The sequence below is a fragment of the Callithrix jacchus genome, chromosome 18 (assembly GCF_049354715.1).
Source record: "Callithrix jacchus isolate 240 chromosome 18, calJac240_pri, whole genome shotgun sequence".
Taxonomy (NCBI): Eukaryota; Metazoa; Chordata; class Mammalia; order Primates; family Cebidae; genus Callithrix; species Callithrix jacchus.
The window spans coordinates 43,423,371-43,440,175 of NC_133519.1; the positions used below are offsets into that span (position 1 = coordinate 43,423,371).

A 16,805-nucleotide genomic window follows, 5' to 3' on the forward strand; every position below is an offset into this window, starting at 1 on the left:
GATTCATTCTCCATCCTTCTTTGTTCCCTTGCTGGTGAGGAGTTGTGGTCCCTTGGAGGAGGAGAGGCATTCTGGTTTTTGGTGTTTTCATCCTTTTTGCGCTGGTTTCTTCCCATCTTAGTGGTTTTATCTAGCTGTGGTCTTTGTAGTTGGTCACTTTTGGATGGGGTCTCTGAGTGGACATCCTTTTTGTTGATGTTGAAGCTATTTCTTTCTGCTTCTTAGTTGTCCTTCTAACAGTCCAGCCCCTCTGCTGCAGGACCGCTGGAGGTCCACTCCAGACCCCATTCACCTGGGGATCACCAGCAGGGGCTTGCAGAGCAGCAAGGGTTGCCACCAGTTTCTTCCTGTGCTATCCTCATCCCAGAAGGGTACCCATCAGATGTCAGCCTGAGCTCTCCTTTATGAGGTGTCTCTTTGGGTATATGGGGGTTGGGGAGTTGCTTGAGGAGACAGTCTGTCCCTTATAGGAGCTCAAGTGCTGTCTGTGCTGGGAGCTCCATTGTTCCATGCAAAGCTGCTGGGCAGGTACCTTTAAGTCTGCTGCAGCTGAACTCAAAACTGCCTCTTTTCCCAGGTGCTCTGTTCTAGGAAGGTCGGCTTTATTTATATGTTCCTGTCATGCTGCTGCTTTTTTTCATAGATTCCCTGCTCCTCACAGAGTACTCTAGTCACAGTCTGCTAGCAGAGGTGTTGCTGAGCTGCCTCAGGCTCTGCCCTGTGCTGTGTGAACTGCCTCGGTATTGGTGGACTGCCTTGGTAGTGGGGGACACTGTTTCCCCGACTGAGCTGGACTATCCTGGGTCCAGCTGCACTTGCTGTGAAACTCTCAATCCAGAGCATTTCAGATTGCTTGTTTTGTGGGGGTGGTACCCGTGGAGCCAGATCACCTGGCTCCCTGTCTCTGCCCCCTCCCTTTCAGTTGAATGGGTGGCTCTGTCCCCCAGGTGGTCCAGGCACCAGTCGAAACAGCCACCTAGACTTGTCTGAGTTTCTGTGTGCCAACTCAGCACCAGCTGAAACCGCCATGCTGCAAACTCGTGGTGCTTTTCGACCTGGGAATCTCTTGGTCTGTGGGCAGTGAAAGCTTTTTTGGAAATGTGGTGAGCACTCACCCTCTGTGCTGTTCTTGCTGGGAAATGCACTCCAGAGCTGTTCCTATTCAGCCATCTTGGATCCTCCCCCACCATGTTTTCACTTTTAAGTGAGAACTAAACATTGAGTACACAAGGACACAAAGATGGGAACAATAGGGGCCTACTTGAGGGGGAGGATGGAAGGAGGGTGAGGGTTGAAAAACTACCTATCAGGTACTATGCTCATTACTTAGGTAACAACATAGCAGTACACCAAACTTCAGCAACTTGCAGTTTACCCATATAACAAACTTGCACTTGTACTCCCGGATCTAAAATTAAAGCTGGGGGGCGGGGGCGGGGAAAGCTGATAACAACTGCATTTGACTCCGTTAGGTAACCCAAGAATCTACATCCAAGTTAATAAATGACTTGGCCTTAGAAGTATTCTTGACAAATAGACTTGTGAGTTGGCAACCAAATCCCTTTTCTTAAATTTAAGTAGATTCTAAAAAAAGAGAAGAAAGTTGTAAATGTTATACATTCATTCCTAAAATCTGTTCTGAATTTAGTCTGAAGTCCTTAGCCTGGCATTCAAGGGCCTCCATAATATAACTTTAATCCCCACCTTCGGTTTGCAGCTAGATTCTGGGCAGCTCCCCAGACGCCCTCTGCACACCTCTCCCAAGTAGAAGACTTCCTCATGCAGTTTCAGTGAGATGGAGTGTCCTTTCATCACTGTCCAAAGTGCTAGCTCTGCTCATAAAAATCCCAGTGTCCCCAAAGCCCAAATGATCTGTCTGATATAGGTAGGTATATGTAGGTAGGATAGTGTAGACTTGTAGAAGATCCAAGATTTGGACATATCCTAGTCATATGCAATGTGAACAAGTATAACCTGAAGGGACTTCATTAAAAGTCACATTACCAGGATCTTTCCGAAGTCAAGCTAGCCACTGGAAAAATAAAGGCTTTTGGAAAATTGCTGTTCATCTGGTTAAACTTCTTTGGTATGTGTCTTTCTGATCCTCTAAATGTATTTACCTGCCTACTATTCTGGGCTTTTTATTACCATTCTTTTAAGAGGAATCATGTCTTTTGTTATCTTCACATCACATAATTAAAACCTATTGACTGATCTGGGCTTTACCTGTTTAAGCTATCGAAATTAAATTAATGATATTTGACTTCCTTACCAAGATTCCTGGGGATATTTCTCCTGAAAAAAAAAAAAGTGTTGGACTCCTCTGTTATTTTTCTGCTGTCATGGCTTCATAACAATGAATTATGTGTAAATTTCCATTATACCTAATATCATCCAGGCAGCACATTATCTATATACACAGAGGGTTAGAAGCTCTCTTATCATGGTGTTTAGCCTCACTCTCATCCAGACAACCTAAAAGGATATCAAGGATAATGAGTTCCTCTACCCTTCACATGGATTATTAGATAGGACTCTTGACTGAATGTGGCAGAATCTAACTTGAACCACAGTGGGCAAAATGGCAACCATATTAGTCCATAAATGGAAACTGCTGGAGATCTGATGGCATAAGGATTCACATCTCCCATCTTCTCATTCTTCTCTTTATATGTTAATCTCATTCTCTGAAGACTGTTTTCCCTGCAAGGCCAACCTATTCCCAGCTGCTTCCAAGAGAGGAAAGGGCTCATTTACTATAGAAGCCAAGGTAAAAAAAATCTAGGAAAGGCGCTTACCTCTGTAAAAGAGATAGGAATGTGGGTTTTATGTGGGTTACTGTGATTGACACTCATCATCAGAACCACATTGCTTGGATGGGGTGGGAGGAGTTCCCCCAAAGTCATGTGTTACCGGGTCACCAAAAAGACAATCATGTCATCTGTGTGCCTTTTAACTGCAAAGAAGTTGGAGCAGATATGAAGTCCTAAACAACAGACGAAATTCTCTTGCCAATTTTACAAATGTTTATCACTGCCACTCCAGAAATGATCATAAACAAGGAATAATCTTTATCCTCAAGAATTTTATAATCCATGGAGGGATTAGAAAGTACACAGGTAATTACGATTCAATCAAGAACATACTAATTATCACAAGAAACTTACAAAGGGCTCTAGAGAGTTCAGTGCCAAGGGAGAGATCATATTGATTTGAATGGAAAAGGCTAGGCAGACCATTTGGGCTTTCAGGACATTAGGATTTTGATGGGCAGAGCTGGCACTTTGGACAGTGATGAAAGGAAACCCCAGCTAGCTGACACTGCATGAGAAAGCCTTCTACTTGGGAGAGGGGTGCAGAGGGCATTTGGGGAGCTGTGAAGAATCTGCTGCAAACTGAAGGTAGGGATTAAAGTTATATTATGGAGACCCTTGAACTAATTATTCTGTGCTTTCTCTCACAGAAACCAATGGCTGCATTAAATGAGTCTATAGAAGATTTTTCATCTCTGCACATGTCTAATTGCAGAGTTCTAATGGAGGAACATGTGGCAGTATAAGCAAGGGGAAAATAGGTGCTTGCTGCTTTCTGTGAAAACCTCTGATATTAGAATATATACAAAAAATGGGCACAAAAAGTTGGTGACCTATAGCTTAAAGTGGGAAAGATAGGCAAGAATATGATTGTTACAGCTTTGATAAGGTAAGCTAGTGGTTCTCCAAGGGTGGCCTCAGGACCAGCAGCATCTATCACCCGGAGATTTGTTAATAATTCAAAATCTTGAGTCCCGCCCCAGACTTACTGAGCCAGAAGGTCTGGGAGTAGAGCCCAGCAACCTGTGTTTTAACAAGCCCTTCATACAGTGTTAAGGAACACGAAAGTTCGAGAACCACTGTGTGATAGGCCGAAAATGGCTCCTCAAAAGATAGTGCATCTGAATCCTTGGAACTTATAAAACATTATCTTACTTAGCAATAGGGCCTTTGCAAATCTGATTAAAGATCTTAAGACAAGAAATTATCCTAGATTTTCTGAATGAATCCTAAATATCAGCATAAGGACCCTTTTAAGAGAGAAACAGAGGAAGATTACACACACAGAAGAGGAGGATCTCCAGGGGATGAGGGTAGCCTCCGGAAGCTGGAAGAGGAAATGAATGGGTTGGAAGACAGGCGGCTTTGCTGACCTCTTGATTTTAGCCCAGTGAAACTGACTTCAAATTGCTGAATCATAGTTCTGAATTAGAACTGTGAGAAAGTGAATTTCTGTTGTTTTAAGCTATCAAGTTTGTGGCAATTTGTTATAGAAGCCACAGGAAACTAATACACACTGAAATAAGGAATGAGGAGACAACACTAAATTACTTTAAAATGTATTAGATTCTTGTTAGAAAATATGTTTGTTATTATTTTTTAACTATCTAAAATTAGTGATCCTTTTGAAAATTTGCCACTTCTCAAATGTTTTTTCCTAATACACTTGCCATCAAATGTTAAAGTGTAAGAATTTTTATAATGTTGGCATCAAAGATGGCCTTTATATATCTTAATTTTCATATGACTGCAAATCCCACAGGAAAGAAAACAAATTCTCTTGACAAGAGAAAACAAACAGGGCATATTTTGCTTATAGGTGAGATTTGCATAGGTTAGAAAGCTGTCATAAAGTTTTTTTTATGGTTAAGGAAATGTTTTGGGGAAATAATATTGGCATTTATTTATGGGAAAATGTTTCATAATAAATATGAGAAGATAGTCTATGTATAGTCTATGCTACTTGATAAAATACTCAAGTTTTTAAAAAGATATCTGGAACATCCAGAACTTGTAATAATTTGTCTTCTGCACAATGCTTCTCAGATCATTGTTATAAATGTATGAATATATAAAATAATATATATAAAAGTATATATTCATTTAATTCTTGCAGCTGCATACTATATGAGATGAGCAGGGCAAGTATTTTTATTTTTCTTGTATTGCAGATTTTAAAATGATGCTCAAAGAAGCTAAATAACTGGCTCAAAGTCACAAAAAAGGTAGATACTAGATTTCATATTGGAAACTACCTAAATCTCCTGACAATGGTATTTCCAGAGTTTCAAGTTTCCTTAGCTGACCTCAAATGGGCAGATTCATATTTGGGGTTTATTACACTCCTGTTTAGAGACACAGTGATCTGTTTCAACCAATCCAGTAGACATTGCTGAGCATCTATTGTGTGTCTAAAATTGTGCCAGTTCAGTTAGAGAAACACAGAGAAAGTGCCAGACATATCACTAGTAGGGAAGAATTGCCCACATAAATGAAACAAATAAGGAGAATAAAACCAAATGCCACAATCTGGGAGACTTCATGCAGAAGAACCTTGAAGAATGGATGTGAATTCTTCAAGAGGTAGAAAAGCATTGCAGGAGGCAAAAGGGTGTGTAGGGGAGTGGCAGGAATGAAACAGCATGAGCAAAAGTGGAGAGACTCTAATAACACTAATAACAGATAGGACCCTGAGAAAGTGAAGCGACAGCCTGAGGTGCCAGGAGCACCATATATGTGTTGGTGAGTAACAGGAGCTAGCTTCTCAGGGCCCACCTGGCCTCAGTCACACAGCAACCAGGAATCTTTAACGTTTCCAGTGAATACACACCCTAGGAAAGTAAGGGAAAAGTAGTACTCATATGTACAAATTAAAATGCTTTTTTAAAAAATTATTAAAGTTCTGTGATACTTGTGCAGAATGTGCAAGTTTGTTACATAGGTGTACTTGTGCCATGGTGGTTTGCTGCACCCATCAACCAATCATCTACATTAGGTATTTGTCTTAATGCTCTCCCTCCCCTTCCCCCTCACCCCTGGACAGGCCCTGGTGTGTGATGTTCCCCTTCCTGCGTCCACATGTTCTCATTGTTCAATTCCCACTTAAGAGTGAGAACATGTGGTGTTTGGTTTTCTGTTCCTGTGTTAGTTAGTTTGCTGAGAATGATTGTTTCCAGCTTCATCCACATCCCTACAAAAGACATGAAGTCTTCCATTTTTATGGCTGTATAGTATTCCATTGTATATATGTGCCACATTTTCTTTTTACAGTCTACCACTGATGGGCATTTGGGTTGGTTCCAAGTCTTTGCTATTGTGAACAGTGCTGCAATAAACACACACGTGTATGTGCCTTTATGATTTATAATCCTTTGGGTATATATCCAGTAATGGGATTGCTGGGTCAAATGGTATTTCTGGTTCTAGATCCTTGAGGAATCCCCACACTGTCTTCCATAGTGGTTGAACTAATTTACACTCCCATCAACAGTATAAAAGTGTTTCTATTTCTCCACATCCTCTCCAGCATCTGTTGTTTCCTGACTTTTTAATGATCACCATTCTAACTGGTGTGAGATGGTGTCTCAGTGTGGTTTTGATTTGCATTTCTCTAATGACCGGTGATGATGAGCTTTTTTTCATATGTTTGTTGGCTGCATAAATGTCTTCTTTTGAGAAATGTCTTTTCATATCTTTCACCCACTTTTTAATGGGGTTGTTTTTTTCTTGTAAATTTGTTTAAGTTCTTTGTAGATTCTAGATATTAGCCCTTGGTTAGATGGACAGATTGTGAGAATCTTCTCCCATTCTGTAGGTTGCCTGTTCACTCTAATGACTGTTTCTTTTGCTGTCAGAAGCCCTTTAGTTTAATTAGATCCCATTTGTCAGTTTTGCCTTTTGTTGCCATTGCTTTTGGTGTTTTGGTCATGAAGTCCTTGCCCATGCCTATGTCCTGAATGGTTTTGCCTAGGTTTTCTTTTAGGGTTTTCATGGTGTTAGGTCTTATATTTAAGTCTTTAATTCATCATGAGTTAATTTTTGTATAAAGTGTGTGGAATCCATCTCGAGCTAATTTTTGCATAAGGGGTCCATTTTCAGTTTTCTGTATATGGCTAGCCGGGTTTTCCAACACCATTTATTAAATAGGGAATCCTTTCCCCATTGGTTGCTTTTGTCAGGTTTGTCAAAGATCAGATTGTTGTAGATGTGTGACTTTATTTCTGAGGCCTCTATTCTGTTCCATTGACCTATATTTCTGTTTTGGTACCAGTACCATGATGTTTTAGTTACTCCAGCCTTGTAGTGTAGTTCGAAGGCAGGTAGCATGATGCCTTCAGCTTTGTGTTTTTTGCTTAGGATTGTCTTGGCTAGATGGGCTTTTTCCATATGAAATTTAAAGTAGTTTTTTCTAATTCTGTGAAGAAAGTCAGTAGTAGCCTGATGGGGATAGCATTGAATCTATACATTACTTTGGGCAGTATGGCCATTTTCATGATATTGATTCTTCCTATCCATGAGCATGGAATGTTTTTCCATTTTTTGTGTCCTCTCTTATTTCCTTGAGCTGTGGTTTGTAAGTTCTTCTTGGAGAGGTCCTTCACATCCCTTGTTAGTTGTATTCCTAGGTAATTTATTCACTTGATAGCAATTGTGAATGGGAGTTTACTCATGATTTGGCTCTCTGTCTGTTATTGGTGTATAGGAATGCTTGTGGTTTTTGCACCTTGATTTTGTATCCTGAGACTTTGCTGAAGTTGCTTATCAGCTTAAGGAGATTTTGGGCTGAGACAATGGTATTTTCTAAATATACAATCATGTCATCTGCAAACAGAGACAATTTAACTTCCTGTCTTCCTATTTGAATACCCTTATTTCTTTCTCTTGCCTGATTACCCTGGGCAGAACTTCCAATACTATATTGAATAAGAGTGGTGAGAGAGGGCATCCTTGTCTAATGCTGGTTTTCAGAGGGAATGCTTCCAGCTTTTGCCTATTCAGTATGATATTGGCTGTGGGTTTGTCATAAATAGCTCTTATTATTTTGAGATATGTTCCATCGATACCTGGTTTATTGAGAGTTTTTAGCATGAAGGGTGTTGAATTTTATTGAAGGCTTATTCTGCATCTATTGAGATAATCATGTGGTTTTTGTCATTGGTTCTGCTTGTGTGATGGATTGTGTTTACTGCTTTGTATACGTTGAGCCAGCCCTGCATCCCAGGGTTGAAGGCAATATGATTGCGATGGGTAAGCTTTTTGATGTGCTGCTGGATTTGGTTTGCCAGCATATTATTGAGGTCTTTCTCATCAAAGTTCATCAGGGATATTGACCTGAATTTTTCTTTTTTTGTTGTGTCTTTGCCAGGTTGTGGTATCAGGATGATGCTGGCCTCATAAAATGAATTAGGGAGGAGTCCCTCTTTTTCTATTGTTTGGAATAATTTCAGAAGGAATTACCAGCTCCTCTTTGTACCTCTGGTAGAATTCAGCTGTGAATCCATCTGGTCCTGGGCTTTTTTTGGTTGGTAGGCTATTAATTGCTGCCTCAATTTCAGACCTTGTTATTCATCTATTTAGGGATTCAACTTCTTCCTGGTTTAGTCTTGGGAGAGTGTATGTGTCCAGGAATTTATCTATTTCTTCTAGATTTTCTAGTTTCTTTGCATAGAGTTCTTTATAGTGTTCTCTGATGAGGTTTTTTCTCATCTTCATGGATTTATCTAGTTTGCTCTTTGATGCTGGTGACCTTTGGTTGGGGTTTTTGTGTGGACGTCCTTTTTGTTGATGTTGATGCTATTCCTTTCTGCTAGCTTTCCTTCTAACAGTCAGGCCCCTCTGCTGCAGGTCTGCTGGTATTTGCTGGAGGTTCACTCCAGACCCTGTTTGCCTGTGTATCACCAGCAGAGGCTGCAGAAAAGCAAAGATTGCTGTCTCTTCTTTCCTCTGGAAGCTACATCCCAGAAGGGCACCTGCCAGAGGCCAGCCAGAGTTCTCCTGTACGAGGCGTCTGTCAACCCCTGTTGGCAGGTGTCTTTCAATCAGGAGGCATGGGAGTCAGGGACCCACTTGAGGAGGCAGTCTGTCCCTTAACAGAGCTCAAGTGCTGTGCTGGGAGATATGTTGCTCTCTTCTGAGCTGACAGGCAGGAACATTTAAGTCTGCTGAAGCTATGCCCTCAGCTGCCCCTTCCCCCAGGTTCTCTGTCCCAGGGAGATGGGAGTTTTATCTTTAAGTCCCTGACTGGGGCTGCTGCCTTTCTTTCAGAGATGCCTTGCCCAGAGAGGAGGAATCTAGAGAGACAGTCTGGCGATAGTGACTTTGCCAAGCTGCAGTGGGCTCTGCCCAGCTCAAACTTATTGGCAGCTTTGTTTATACTATGAGGTGAAAACCACCTACTCAAGCCTCAGTAATGGCAGATGCCTGTCCCCCCTCCAAGATCCAGTGTCTCAGGTCAACTTCAGACTGCTGTGTTGCAGCAAGAACTTCAAGCAAGTTGATCTTGGCTTGCTGGGCTCTGTGGGGGTGGGATCTGCTGAGCTAGACCACTTGGCTCCCTGGCTTCAGCCCCCTTTTTAAGGGAGTGAACGGTTCTGTCTAGCTGACGTTCCAGGTGCCATTGGGGTAGGACAAAAACATTTCTGCAGCTAGCTTGATGTCTGCCCAAACAGCCACGCAGTTTTGCGCTTGAAACCCAGGGCCCTGGTGGCATAGGCGCTGGAGGGAATTTCCTGGTCTGCGGATTGCAAAGACAGTTGAAAAAGTGTAGTATCTGGACGGAGTGCACCCTTTCTTATGGTACAGTCCTTCATGGCTTCCCTTGGCTAGGGAAGGGAGTTCCCCAGCCCCTTCTGCTTCCCAGGTGAGGCAATGCCCCACCCTGCTTTGGCTCACCCTCTGTGGGCTGCACCCACTGTCTAACCAGTCCCAGTGAGATGAGCCAGGTACCTCAATTGGAAATGCAGAAATCACCCACCTTCTGCATTGATCTCGCTGGGAGCTGCAGACCATAGCTGTTCCTATTTGGCCGTCTTGCCACCCACCCAAAATGCATTTTAAAAACCTCACCTTTTCCCCAGCTCTCCCATTCTTGTCCTGTGGGCACATCCTCTGGAAACTTGTACCTCTGCTCCTGTGTTTTCTGATTGTGTGTGTGTGTAAATCTATTTGAACGCTGGGCCATACATTTCCTCTTTGCAAAAGAGGCATCTTTCTTTAGGAAAATGTTTTAAGAGTTCAAGGTGAGGACATAGTGGGCAAGGAGATGGGAAATCCAAATTACATTTACATAAAGTGACATGAATTAGGGAGAGAGCCTTAACTGGAGACAGAGGAGAGGGCAGAAAGCAGGAAGCAAAGAAGTGGGCAGAGCCGGAGGCCAGAGGCTGAGGAGAAAGGACACCTGGTCCGAAACTTCTGGGGTCGGAGTGGTAGAAGGCTTTAGAGAACAATGATATACAATTTTACTTTTAAATTATTTTTGGTGTTTCCTTGTCAACCTTCTCCATTGCCGTGAATCTTCCATAAAGATTAATTACATTCAGAACCTGGAATTGGTGGTATTCTGGGAAAATACCTAAAGCGAGGTGTGGATATGTAGTACTCAGGGCCATGTCCAGCATGGACAGCAGAGTAGCAGCATTTATGCAATGGCAAGATGATCCACAGACCAGACGAAGTTCTCCCTGACGACAAAGAGAAGTTCAGTCACATTGTCTTCATTCCCCGCACTTGCTGGAGAAAATGGGAAGCTCTTTGAGTTTTCCATTTCATATAGGATAGGGTTTCAGCCAATTTCATTTGATCCACATAGGCCATGGTGACTCTTGCATAGATCCAGGTTACCCCAGCTCATGGCCGTCACTTGCAGCCATGCTTCAGTCTCTGGTTCACTGTGCTATTCTGCCATCATGGAAAAGCCTTTCTGTTTGCTGAAAGTCACCAGGCGAGTGAGCCAGCTCCTAGAGGAGGAGGTAAAGCTGAACTGGACAGATGTAGTCTCCAGAGAGTGACTCAGGTTTGGCTTCTCTTGGCTCCAGAGCCTATTTTTTGTTTACCAAAGGATTAATCATGGTTTCCAAATTGGTCTGCCAGGATGCCGGCTGGGCTGGTTAAAGCAGAGGTGCCAGGTTTGGGATTTTGCCATGTCCTGCTTGGTGATTTTCAGTGGGAAAATGAGGGGATGTGCTTCCTCCTTATAGCTGCCTGAAAAATTATGGAGGGTCCTCTAACTTATCCGATTCTGGTCACTCAAGAGAGTGAATGTGGACTCTCTTGTTCATCTCCTCCTGCGCTGAGCTACTCCAGACCTTGATCTGTTCTGCCTCTGAGTTTGCTTGCTGGGCACAGACAGTGAATACATGGTCAGTGGCTAAACGCACCAGGTTTATAGCAACTGAGGTGAGATGCCTCACTTCTTTAGCAACTGAAGTGAGATGTCTTAATTCTTTCTCTTTTTTTGTCTGCGTTAAGTGAGGTGTGGCCGTGAAGGACTCGGGGCCATGTCCAGCATGGGTAATAGTAATAGCAGCTCTTACGCAATGGCAAGATGACCCACAGACTAGATGAAATCAAAGCCCTTGGTGAAAAAGATAAATCCAAGTACATTGTCCTCCTTTCCCCTAACTGCTGGTTTGAGTAACACGATGTGGTGCCTATTTGAATTAATGTAATAACTGTTTAATAAACAACTAACATGTGCTAAGCTACAGGATCCCATATTTGATTTAGCATTTAGGGAAGTCAGGCAGGATTTGGAGATACTGTGAACATATCTTTCTTTTTTTTGTTTGAGACGGTCCCACTCTGTCACCCAGGCTGTTGTGGCATGATCATGGCTCATCGCAACTTCCAGACTCCCAGGCTCAAGCAATCCTCCCACTCCAGTCCCCTAAAGCAGCTGGGATCACGGGTGAGTACCATCATGCCTGGCTAATTTTTGTATTCTTTGTAAAGATGGGGTTTTACCATGTTGCCCAGGCTGGTCTCAAACTCCTGAGCCCAAGGGATATTCCTGCCTTGACCTACCAAAGTGCTGGGATTACAGGTATGAGCCGCCATGCCTGGACATATGTTTCATTCTTATAAAAGGGGCTTGAACCTGTCTTTTTGCTGGATTCACAACAATCCTATCAGGATATGCCTTTTCAATGTATTCATATACAAGCAATGAATCAATACAATGTCTTCTTGAGCCTGGTCTAATATCATGGGAGAAGTCTTTTTAAAAGCTGAAGCGATCATTGATTTTGCTCTCATTTGTGGATTGTTTAACATAAGAGGTGGCGCGATTATTTTGCACTCTGCTTCAACAGATGCCCAAACGGGTCATATTTTCCCAAGGATAATTAAGAGGCTCTTGAAAATATAAATAATTTTTAAATGGAGAACATATTTTTTAATTAGCTGGAATTTAAGTAATTTGTAATCATTATACTTTAGAATTTAATATACAGGGTATTTAGCTTTACAGTAATGAAAACAATCTCTAGCTGGAGAAAACTGCATTAATCTCACAAAAACACTTATACTGTGAAGTAGGTTTGTGGAAAGAAACATGTCACTTTTTTTTTTTAGCTTTATCAATCTTTCAAAGTAGTACAAACAATTAGAATGAAGAAACAGATTATCATGTTATAACATGTTGATATTTGAGTCCTGATTAATTTTCACACCTTCAACTCTTTGGTCTATACAAATCTGCATACACTGCCATAGGGACTAGCATTACTATGGTCTAGGTTGTGATTAGAAGAGAAATAGATAGACAGACAGCAATGAAACACTCTTAACTTGGTCCCCAAATCCCACTGATGCCTGAAATCCCACTATGAATGCATATGCCTCCATAGTGTTAGGCATACTCCTCCTCAGTAGTGTTTTGGGCGTGTCCTTCAAAGAGTGAGGATGCTACCTTAGGGAACACCAACAATCAAGAAGTACAGCATACTTACTGGGCTTGTTTTCAACTCTTGTGCTACCTTTTTCTCTGTGTCACTAATCTGACACATACACATACACATTGGGAAAGAATGAAGCCAGCCAAAGTCCCTGCAGTATTTCCCACTGACAAGATACAGAGAAAAGCAACAGTGGCAAATATTAGGTAAATGATTCTCAGACTCTCTACTGGATCTTGGAGAAACCAAGAGCACAGAGCAAGTGAGTGCAACATTGACACAAAACTTACATTTCTATATCTGGGACTGAGAGTTAAAGAGTTCAAGTTCCAACCCCTTTGTGGTCTTCCTGAACCATGACTCTTTGTGGTGACCACGTAAACTGAAGGTAGGATAATGCAAAATTAGAAGGTTCTAGGATGCATTCCTTAGGAGCTCTAAGCTGGGATGTTTCAGTCAGGAGGTTTGGAAAAGCTCCTAGAGTTTCCTGCTATTGTGGCAGTGTCCACAGAGACAAAGCAAAACAGGGTTATCCAGCTAACCAATCCTTCTAAAAATCATTTTGGAACTTAGAGTTGGAAAGGACCAAGAGGTCATCTGGTCTGCCTTACAGGCTAACATCTCATAAGTGATTGTCCACTTTCTGCTTGAATGCCTTCCATGATATGTGATGCATTTAAATGCCCCATTTTGTGAGTAGCCTTTCTAAATATATATACTGATTCCCCAAAGATATCTAGAATATTTTAGTAATGTCCCCTTTAGTCTAGGAACGAACTAACCTTCTCTTTCTAGGTATATTAAATATATGGGATTCCTCTGTTTTTACACAAAAGCACCATGTTAGATACTATAAGGAGAGAATAGGATTCAATAATACATATTAGACTCTTGTCTTTAAGGACATTTCAGCCTAGTAGAGAAATTAGACACAAGACACACACATTGGCTCAGAGGAATAATCAGGGAAGTTTCAGGAAAGAGATAGTATGTGAACTTGACCTTGAAGTGTGGGTAGAATTTGGAAAGACTTTTCCAAGAGTGGTCTAGAAAATAAACAAAGTTGTGCCAGGCATGGTGGCTGCCGCCTGTAATCCCAGCACTTTGGGAGGCTGAGGTGGGTGGATCAGCTGAGGTGAGGAGTTTGAGACCAGCCTGGTCAACATGGTGAAACCTCATCTCTACTAAAAATAATCCCAGCTACTTGGGAGGCTGAGGCAGGAGAATCACTTGAAACCGGGAGGTGGAGGTTGCAGTGAGCCGAGATTGTGCCAATGCACTCCAGCCTGGGCAACAGAGCTAGAAAAAAAGAAAAGAAAGAAAATAAGCAGAGTTGTATCACATGGGAAAATAATTCGATAAGATTCAGGTTACTTGCTTAAGAACTGCATTTCCCAAGAGACAATAGTGGAGCATCTACCATTCAAAGACCTGCTTTGGAGATGTAGATTACTGTGCCCTTTGATTTTCAGAAGATGCAGTCAGTATTTCTCTGTTTCAACAAATACAGCTTTCTTACTAAACCATATTTCCTGTTCCCAGAGTAATTTTATGCTGATAGAAGAAATGAAGTAAACAGAGTTCAGGAAAGCAACTGTAAATACTCATTTTGAAAAGCAAAACAAAAAGAAAAGAGACATTTTTAAAGGTATTTTTTTCAGAAATTGTTTAAAAAGAAGTATACACATGCCATCTAAGAGTGAGAACCTTGGCACAGTTGAAAGCAGAGGTTTGAGGTCTGAGGTGTTTTGGTTCATGTTGTACCCTGTGGCTACTTCCCATGTGAAGGTTCACTGTCTTTTTCACCTCCCCCTGTGCTGGGCTCGTCCAGGCCTGGGGCTGCTCTGCCTCTCTGGGTTTGCTTGCTGAGCACAGATGGTGAATACATGGTCAGTGGCTGAGCTGTGGAGAGAATATTGTCTCCTCATCGCTGACTCACAGAGTGGCAGGGCCAGCTCACTTCCCCTTCTGACATTTTGTTCCTTTGTGTACAGTGGGACCATAGCAGTCCTCACCATCTCTCTTCATTCCATGGAAATAATGTGTATCTTTGTGAGTGTGCTTTGAGACAAGGATGAAGAGGAGATTAGTTCTTGTCCTCTTCAGGCAAAGCATAGAATCACTCTGCCTCCTAATACTGTTAGCAATATTCACGGGAGATTTTATCCGGGACACACAGCAGCTTTCTCAATGTTGGCTTGTTTATTGCAGGGTAAGAATAAAATCTTGGGCTAACCAAGTTACATCTCCATGTTGACTCACTTCCTTACTTTCCGCCTACCTGCTAAAGCGACAGGACCAGTTGCCAGAGAGCTTATTTTACCTCCACAAAACAAGATCGGTGTTTCATCCTTGAGTTTAGTATACAGGATTTTTCTTATTCTCCTATAGATACAGAGGTGTGTTGCCTTATGCTGCAGCTTGTCTATAAGACGAGTTTTGTGAATATCAAATATTTGTAAGCAAATCAAATTTCTCTCCCAGTTGAAATGATTATTTCAGAAGAATTTCTTCTTTGTTTTGAAATGGACTTCTGAGTTAGACCTCTCAGCGTGAGGAAGAAGAAAGAGCATTGGAATAAGAAAGGAGATTAAGCTTCTTGTTTTGATTATGCCCATAGTCACCTGTGGACCCCAGGCTAATGGCACTCCAGGGTCCTGCTGTTCTGTGACCTGGCTATGTGGGGCATCAGCCTCCTCATCTCTAATATCTTGGATTTAAATTAGTTGATTTTTATGGTCCTGCCATGGAATTCTTTAAACAACTCCATTAATCCATGATACAGTGCTTTAAAAATCTTGATTTTAGCTTTTCTCTAAGGAATTTGTAATGACAATTATCTTTTTTTTTTTTTTAAATAAAATTAGAGGTGGGGTTTTGCCATGTTGCCCAGGCTGCTCTTGAACTCTTGGGCGCAAGCAATCTGCCCACCTTGGCCTCTAAAATGCTGGGATGACAGACATGAGCCACCACACCCAGCCAGACCATATGTGTCTAGCATTTGGATAACCTTCTGTATGATCTGGGCCCTATGTAAGTCCCCAGTCTTCATCCTGCTACACTCCGTGCTTACTTCTTTGGTGATTTTATACTTCTTGCAACTTTAGATGTCATTTGTTTGTTGATTCCAGTAGATTTGTATGTCCAACCCAGATTTCTGTAAACCTTAGACTCATCTACAGTCTGTGACATCTCCATGTGGATTTCTTCTAGGCTTCTCAGACTCCATATGTCTGACCTGGTATGCCTGATCTTTATTGCCCCTAAACCGGCTTCTCTCATGGCTCTCCTGTCTCCCAGCGTCTCAGACCTTCTCTTGCGTACACCAGACATTTGGTTGTTCTCTGTACCACCTCCTTCTCTTGCAGTCTACTTGATGCCACCTAATTGGTGTGTCCCTGCTTTCTGCCCTTGTTCTCTTGCGAATCACTTTCCAAACAGCAGCCAGAGTGATCCTCTCAAAAATGGATTCAGAAGTCATGTCACTGCTCTGCCCGAAGTTCCCTAATGACTTCCTGACCACTCAGGGCACAAGCTGAAGCTCTACACATCTGGGCCCTGTACGCTCTTCATCTCTGCTCCTCCTCCTTTTGCTCACTCTGCCCCTACTACGTTGGTCTTCTGCTCTCCCGGATCTTGCCCAACACGTACCTCCCTCAGGGCCTTTGCATTTGTCATTTCCTGTCCAATGACGCTCTTCCTGCCGGTATCTACAGCGGCTCCCCGCTGCTTCTTTGCAGGTTTTTGTTCAGATGTCATCTTCCAGGTGAGCTCTCCTCTGAACATCTCCTCACCCGCTCCGCTGGCCTTTCTGATTTTCTTCCCTGTAGCTCTTGCCACCACCTCATGCAGGGCTTCTCGGGCTTGGGGTGATTGGCATTTTGGGACAGTTCTTTATGGTATGGCATTACCTGTGCCTTGCAGGGTGTGTAGCAGTGTCCCGACCCTCAAGCCACTCAATACCTGCAACTTTCCTCCCTAGATTGCGGCAGCCAGAAATGCCTCCAGATACTGCCAAACGTCTCCTGTGGGACAAAACCACCACTGGTTGAGAGTCATTGATCTAATGCAAATATGTATTTTACCTATGTATTTG

General features: G+C 42.4%; 1 long non-coding RNA gene across 1 annotated transcript in view; it reads left to right on the forward strand.

The window, feature by feature from the left end:
- LOC144580097 (uncharacterized) overlaps positions 1-14,359 on the forward strand; it is a 50,787-nt gene extending 36,428 nt beyond the window's left edge. The window contains exons 2-3 of the long non-coding RNA XR_013529013.1: positions 11,605-11,721; positions 14,252-14,359. This is a non-coding gene — a long non-coding RNA (uncharacterized LOC144580097). The remainder of the gene's footprint in view (positions 1-11,604; positions 11,722-14,251) is intronic.
- Positions 14,360-16,805: the final 2,446 nt, after the last annotated feature.